Source organism: Centruroides vittatus, unplaced genomic scaffold (genome assembly GCF_030686945.1).
Source record: "Centruroides vittatus isolate TY-2023 unplaced genomic scaffold, ASM3068694v2 contig_975, whole genome shotgun sequence".
Taxonomy (NCBI): Eukaryota; Metazoa; Arthropoda; class Arachnida; order Scorpiones; family Buthidae; genus Centruroides; species Centruroides vittatus.
Genome location: NW_027122648.1, coordinates 3,424,532 through 3,432,628, shown reverse-complemented (window position 1 = coordinate 3,432,628; position 8,097 = coordinate 3,424,532).

Sequence of the window (8,097 nt, the reverse complement as noted above, 5' to 3'; positions counted from 1 at the left end):
ATAAATATAATAAACATTTTAATTCCCAACTATAGAGAAGTTAAAGATGTAGACGATCTACATTATATTTTATGTTAAACTATCCGTTTATCTGTTAATTTATTAGAAAGGTTAAAGTGACTAACATGTAAGTGTTGATTAACATAAGAGCTTGTAACTAAGGTTCGTATCTTCATTTGTTAAAATTCAGGCTTAAGATTTGATTTATGGAAAATTGAATGCTGAATATATCCTTCAATTCTCTTAAAAAGGGGGGGGAAAAACTAAAAAATTTATTCTTATACTAAAATCTTTATATTTTATTGATAAACATACAATATATATCCAAAACATGACCTTGATCCGATCTTTGATCTGTGGTACTCTTGTGTAACCTTCAGAATCCATATAAACTTTTGTTTATTCTTATAATATAATTAAAAATCAAGCTACTGTATTTGCAAATTGAAACAAATCTAATTTAGTCGGAATTCATAAAGAAAAGTCACATATTTATTTAAAAATCAAATTGTTTTTGGCTTTTGTTATTGAGAAATACTTTTTTTTTTAGTAGTAATTGCATCGATGATACAAAGAAAAATTTTCCTCCTCAATAAATGATTGCTGAATACTTTTTAAAAATATCTTATCAAATATTTAATTTAGATACTTAAATATTTGATAAATTTTATAATGCATTATTTATTTATTCTTTGGAAACAAATTCATCAAAATTTAAAACGTAACAGATTAGTTTTTGTTACTTTTTTGTTACTCTCAAATAACTCTTCATGGCAACTTTCTGGTACTTATTAATAATAATGATATAAACAATATTTTTCTTCTTTACTAATGCAATATCTTGCATATTTAGGATACTGACTGTAAAGTTGATACTAGTTTCTATTTCTCATTAGAAACCAAGCACAAACTCATTTATAAGTGAACTCACATTATTAAATATAAAGAACATTATGCTGACTTGTTAATTTAATTAATACAATGTCGTTTAATTAAGAATTCAATCAATCATAAATTAATTTTGTTTGTTGCAAAATGTACTAAGGGTTGAATGTCTGCATCAAATTGTCAATGGATGTAATTCTATAGCTTTGGCATCAGAACAATTTTTAGATGGACGAGAATGTTTAGATAAAACTTAACCTATTCACGATAGATAGCAGCATACGGCGATCAAAGTTCACAAATAAATGATGTGCAAATAATTTCATTTTGTATTATTTTTCTTTATAAATTTAAATTACAATTTATTTCGTTCTTTATAATGCAAAGGATTATGAATTGTGATGTCAATTTATAGTATGACTCTAATGAAAAAGGATTTTAAGATTTGAGGCCAATTTTTCTTGAGGACAAATAAAAAAAATCACGTATTTAATCTGTCCCTCCTTTTATAAACACTAAAAGAGACGATTGCAGACTTGAGCCATGAATTTAAACTTGCCTCTGCCCAGATCTAGGCCATTGCTCTTGATATGGCTAGCTATAGCTAACAATGGCCAACTATTTGCCTTGAGGCGAGCCTTAACTAGCACAGAAGATGATCTAAGCCATAATTGGTTATATTTCGTTTCTGAAATGGGACTAGAAGTTTGACTGCGCTCTTAATCTATTCATAGTTTTATAGCTTCAGATGCTGCAAGGATTGCTAATGTCATTGTGTTAAATGTTAAATGTAATTTAATAGTGTTGTGTGTATGTATGTAACTCTATATAACACTATATGTAAATGTTGGAATGAAACTTCTTGTTTTCATTCATACAAACTTTTTTTTTACAACTCAGATGAGGAATTTGATAATTTTATCTATTTATCTTCAAGGATTTTTAAAAGAAAAATCCTTGAAGAGAGATGAATTCTTGAAAATAAACATATAATTGTAATAAATACATTTTCTTTTCATTTTTAAAGCCAATTTGTGATTTTTGAGAGATTGAATATGCTGATTATGCAGTTTATGCTCTCCCTTGTACAATACAAATGAAGCACAAAAAACTGAACTTGAACAAAAAAGGATATATGTATTAATATATACATAAAACATTGAACTTTACAATACAGTATTTAAATCAAAATCATCTTTATCTTGCAATTTTATGGCGTATTAATCTTCCATTTTGTTTTGGTACGGGGCATTATGATTATGGTCTGTGGGTCCTCTAGTTACAGGATCACTCTGGACAAGATATCTGCCCTATAGGCATTTGTCTACAATAAAATACATCTTATCAAATGAAAACTATTTTATTTTCCTAAAAATCATAAAAATTTATTCCACGAGATTAATTACATTGTTTTATTTAATAAATAATTCATAGACATTAATTGATTAAAATAATGAATCAATTAAAGTAATTAATTATGCAGTTAAAAAAGAGTAAGAATTTGCAATAAAATTTCTCACGATCCTATAAAATAAATGATAATTTCTTTGATAAATGATGTTTTTTTTTTTTGTTTGAAATTTTCTGGGATGATAAAATGGATATTTACATTCTTTCTGAAGAAGTTGATGACGAACGAACGATCTGTAGGAAAATCTATGGCTTAGAGACAAAACATGTGACGTCAATCCTGAATAAATCATGTAAAGAGACGGATGTGTTAAGTTTGTTTCTAAGACGTTCCTTTATACAAGATTACGACCTCATTCGATAAACACCAGAAAAATCAAGGACAATAAAACATTACGTCAATTTGCCTTCGGATTCAACGAAAAATAAGAAAAATTTTTCTTAAATTATTATTACACAAACAAAAAAAAAGTTGAATTTTTATTTTATTTTTCATTGTAATTTTTGCATTTTTTGTGTTGTATTTATATAATTTTTAAAATATTATTTTGCCTTTGTTCTTTTATACCTTATTTTTGTATTTTTGTTATTATTTTCTAATTTTATATATATTTAGATTTTTTCTGTGTTTTTTAAAAATATTTTATTTTATATTTGTTTTTAATTTCTCTGTTTTCTCATATTATTATTATTTTTATTAACTTTACATATTTTATTTCTTTATTTTCTACATGTTTTATATTTTATTTTCACAGTTATAGTATATTGCATTTTTTATATTTTCTGATGCTTATTGCATAATATATACTGTATAAATAGTTATCAAAGATTTAAGCCACATTTTTATGAAATTTAGATTAATTTTAATTTTAAAAATTAAAAGAAAAATGTACAGAAGGTAAAATGATATTTAATAAAATAAATTTGTATTCAATTAGATTTTAATGTTTTAAATTTAATAGGTAAATAGATAAATGAATTTAATAAAAATAAATTCAAAATATTAATAAACCAATAAGCAAATTTAATTGACTATAAGTGAGGTATGTTTACATTAATTTAATATGCTTACAAAACGACTTGAGATGAGTGTTTACAGATTGAATCTGATACTATTCAACTTATATTTGTGCTTATATTTCAAAATATTTGAGCTAATATTAAAATTTTTAGTCAAGATTTCGCTACATTTTATTTTTTTTTGTAATTTATTTTAATAAGAATTCAATATCATGCAATCATTTGCATAATTATTATATATTACTATAGTCAAGCATTGTAAAATAGTAAATTGTAAGTTATTATTATAATTTATTATATTATTTAGGATTAAAATATATATAATTAACACGGAAAAAATGCTTAAAAATATAATTTTTCGCATCAGCTTAAGCATACATGATGTATCAGCCTATCTTAACAATCACCTATGGAATTATTCATGCATCAAACACGAGTTAAAATTATTAAAATAAATAAAATTGATAATGAAAGAATGGTTAAGAATGTCAAGTATTCTTTCACTGTTAAGTTATCGATGTTTCAGTTATTTTTAAGCATAATTAATGTATCAGAAAACAATACTTTGACACAAATTTTTCCTTTACAAATGGCATATTCATGTCTAGCAGGACAAGATGCCACGAATAAAAAAGAGGACACTTTACTGAAAAATATAGGACAATAGAAGATAACGTAGAATACGGTTTTCTCAGTAAATAACATTAAACTATTGAAAATTATTGGAGTAATTTACAGTCAATTAACACATTTATTTTAAACTTACATGCCGAACTCTAAAAAGGAAATTCTTAAAATGTTTAGTATTTGCTATAATTTGGAAATTCCTTCCAAATACAAGGTTAAAATGTAGGACATCCGTTTCATTTATGCATTAAACGTTATGAAAATAAATATCGTTGATAATGGAAAAATGCTTAAGAATATTAATTCTTTTATGATGAATTTTTTGTTGCATAAAAACTATTCTCAAGCATAACTGATGCATCAGAAGACAGCACTAGCAACTCATTTACGCATTATTTATACATTAAACACGATTAAAAAGTACTAATTGATGATTTCTATCAATTTATCACGATACTTGACGCGTTTATAAATCTTCTCACTTTATACGCAATCTTTATACACGTGCTAAACATTGTGTAAAATGTGTGAGTCAATAATTTTATTATTTACTTATTTACAGTATTTTTTGAAAGAATGTTTTCATAATAATTCTTGTTTTAACATTTTAATAAATAATATTAAAATCATAAATAATTAAATAAATATTTGAAAGTGAAAACATGCTGCAGAATTACAACTGAGAAGTGAAATAGATGTTGGTGCATAACTGAATTGTCATAGAAAAATTGCGATGTAACTAATACAAAAAGGAAAATAAACGTAGTTGAAACGAAAATAATTTTAGTTTCAAGTTAGTAAATATGATATAATGTTTACAAAAAATTGTGCAATAGCTGTAAAATAAGTGGCATTACACAGTATTACTTTTCAACCGGGAGTTCGCGAACTCCACGGAATGAGGAACGTATTTTACGTTCTATCGCACGTGAAACGTTGCTAAAGATTAAGAAATATAATGACGTAAAGAAACTTAGATATGATTTTGATAATTTAAAGTTAAACAACACTTGAAAAATTATAATATTGGTCATGTTTTCGGTACGAATTGTTTGATGTGCGAATCATATTGTCACTTGACGATGAATTCTACTTTGATAAAATACCATAAAACAATAGTAAATATCGTTTACTTTATTATAAATATCTTACGGATAAAAATTTTATTTATAATTTATTGAATCATATTCAAAAGACTGATAGAATTTTTAACATTTATGATGATAAACTGTTAAGGCGATGATAGATGAGTAACCTTTGAACTTAATGACTAAACAGTTTCATCCCGAAACACTAGGGAAAACCGTTGTTATTAAGAAGAAAGTATAAATTAAAAATAAATTTATAATTATTTAATTTGTTTTTTGCATAATTACATGCAGAAATATTTTACATTGCATCATCCTTATCGATAAATTAAATAGCACTTGTATGGAAGGATGCATCTGTAATGGATACGAGCAACTAAATGAATATAAAAATAGTAATTTTTTAATTGTTTATTACAGTTTATAAAAATGAAATTTTCAGTTAAAAATGTATTGTTCTTTAATTTGTGCAGATATGCAAAGTTATGCTTCAGAATTTAATTTCTTTATTTATACATTAATTAGATATTTAAATATTAAAAAATCCGGAAAAATAATTTGTAAGCATCTATAGAGAATGCATGCAATAAAACATTTTGTAATCTTGTAAAAGTTATGAACTCGAACATTGTGAACCTGTTTTTAATTCCTTTGAATTTTCTATCAGCAAATAGTCAAAATGTTATCATTTAGTGTCACATCACATGCGTATCTGCTGATGTACAAATATCACGTGCTGAATTTCAGTATCACAAAACGAAAATACAAAATGTCATAAGCTTATACAGCGGAAGGTCTATGAAATTTAAGAATAAAAATGTACTTTTAACCAAATTTATAAAACTTTTTAAATAATACTAATAATTTATGTATTGAAATATACTGCAAACGAGCAACACTTCTTTGCAATACATTGAAGTAATTACAACAATGCTGCGTAAAATCACTTAAAAAAAAAAAAAATACTTTCGTGAGAATAAAATCTATTTATTTATATTTTAAGATTTTATATTTATTAAAAAAATGACGGCGCGTTATAATTTAATAAAGATTTCGAAACAGCATTATAAGCAATCGCATTGATATCATCATATATAAAAATGTAAAAAATATTGATAATGATCGAATCAATCTCTAACGGGACATGGACACGTAAAATAAACATTATTATGTTTGTTACTGATAAGAGGGAATAGTAAACTAGTAATAATATTTACATATTTAGGTATTTGCACTAAAAAATACAAAACAAATAATAGTAAATTGAAAAGCAGTTCGGCGTTTTTTCCAGAGAATTGCATGCTTTTGCAAAATTCTGCGTTTTAGAGAATTTGCATTTTTTAATATTTAGAAAATTCGGCGATTTTAGGGAGTTTATTTTTTAGAGAATTTATTTATTTATTTATTTTTCATTAAAAAATTCTGTATTAAAGTACAGAAAAATATAGAAAAAACTTTTTATAAAATTTATATTAAAACTTCTTCAAAAAAACTGCTTAGTTAAAAAAAAATGATAAACATCTTTTAATCGATTAACTGATCAAACGTTTCATAACAATTCACGTATATTTACCCTGTCTCTGGTGTTAAACATTGCATAAAAACATGATGAGTCATTAATTTTATTATTTATTTTATAATTTAAGACGATTTATATTGCTTGAATTAATTTTTTCTAATAAAACAAAGAATAAACTAATAAAAGGATTCATTTTTTTATATTTATGTATGAACTGTATAAATTACAATAAAAGATTTGGTTTAAATAATTAATTAATTAAAATTTCGCGCTCGAGGAATTCAGGTTCGCGTTCAGATCGAAATGTTGATCGCCGGAAGTTATTATAGCATCGACCTACCGCTCTGGAGGATTCGGGATCTAATCTTGGCTTCCAAAAAGTGTCAGGAAATTTTCATGGGCAACCGGGTCCCGTGCCTCATCCCCCATTGTGGTCGAATCAACAATGGGCATGGAAAAACAGCCCTTTTAGTGCCCTTAGGGAGGAAAGAGTTAAAAATTAAAATCAAGAATTCAGAAATTTTCATGAGTTGACTCGAATATGTCGAACCCCATTCTTTATCATTGTGGGGACATGGCAAAAGGTTTATATACAGGGTAGCCAAAAGTCAGTTAACAGAGATATATCTTTTAAGATTATTTTAAGAGCACTCCAATCGCTTCCTCGATTAACACATTCAACTGCTTCGAACCGGTTGCAACCGTTCTTGAAATATCAATATATATATCTCGGTTAATGGACTTGTTACGGTATAAAATTTTCTGACATCTATAAACCGAAGCATAATTAAGATAACCTGTAGAATAAGAACTGTTTGTACATTTATTAATCATTAATGAACTCAAAATATATATTCCCTGTTATTAAATAACGTATTTCTTGTAGATCTTAATGTTTTTCTACGTCGTAACTAAATCCTTTCTTACACAATTTTGAATTTATGTAGCGTAACGCAGACGTTACGCTATGTAAATTCAAAACTAATAAAATTAAGTTATTTTAATAGTAAATCATTTAAATATAGTTCAGTAGCTACTGTACTGATTTTTTTAAAAGAAATGTTTATTTTTATGTATATCAGTATTTATTTACATGTGGTTTGCCCCGATTTTTCATGCATATTTATATTTATCTCATTATAAATATGTTAAAAGTTTATTAGACTATATCGGGGATGCTTTCGGTATATTTTATTTTTATTTTGCGTAATAATAATTGTTAAATATTCGGATTAAAGTCCTAAAATTCGATAAAGTAAGCTTAACATAAATCGAAATTTAAGTGATTGAGCGCCTTAAAGTCCGCTAAATTTTCGATAACAAAATAGATATAAGAGTTCATTGTAATGTGTTTTATCTAAGAAATTTATATTTATAATTTATAATTTTGTTGATATTTTGAATTTATAAAAAAAACGCAAATTGAATTTTTATTCGATTGTGACGAATTAAAATTTTCGGTATTATTTTAAATAAATAAATATATTTATAAAAATATAGTTTAATTTTGTTACGATATAATAATAATAATACTTCATACTTATTATA